We start from the raw sequence: 806 nt of genomic DNA, 5'->3' as shown, positions 1-806 counted from the left end.
ATTCAAAGTCCATCTGTCTCATCTTCAATGCGAGCGTGGCTTTATCGAAGAAGGGTAATTTAGGAGCGGCATTTCAAAACAGTGCACAAACGCTCCGAGACGGAATTCCCTCCTAATTCTGCCCTACGCTCCCAAAAGGGGAGGGGCCTGAAAGGACAGCTAAATGCACAGCAGTCCATTTTCACCCGGCCCAACAACAAGAGCAAGGCTGCTACCATAGCATCTTATCGTCAGTCACGTTCTTGCGAAACACATGAAGTATTTCAAAGACGGCGAAGTTGTGAAAGAAGCTTTCCTGGAGGCTGCCAACGCGCTTTTGGGGGACAGTAAAAATAACTAGCATTTCAACAGGTTTTTGACATAATAAAAACTCAAGTTAGATACCGTTATTAATCAGCTGTAAGTTTTATTTTGTTTGAACTTATTCATTATAATTATTGTACAACATGGTATAAGAATGCAAACATTAAGATCTGTTCTGTTTAAATTGATTATAGTCTATTATCAATTCAGGTTAAGAAACTAGTGTTGCTTGCATCCTATTTTAAAGGCATTTATTTTTATACTCTACTAAAATGCAACAAAAAAAGGGTTTGATTCTATTAATGTTGTCTTTTTTATTGCACGTTGGCAGCAGATTCCTGAGTAGCTTCAGATCTGAGTTTTCTTATTAGTAAGCGTAATTTATACTTTTGTAGCAACACTATTTGTATATAATGGCAAAGAAAGGGTTCAGAGTCTTTTATTTTGTTCCTGTGTCATATGTGGCAGCACTGTTCAATGTTTCTTGAAAACATTACCCACTG

The sequence above is a fragment of the Gymnodraco acuticeps genome, unplaced genomic scaffold (assembly GCF_902827175.1).
Source record: "Gymnodraco acuticeps unplaced genomic scaffold, fGymAcu1.1, whole genome shotgun sequence".
NCBI lineage: Eukaryota > Metazoa > Chordata > Actinopteri > Perciformes > Bathydraconidae > Gymnodraco > Gymnodraco acuticeps.
This window is presented reverse-complemented; position numbering follows the sequence as displayed.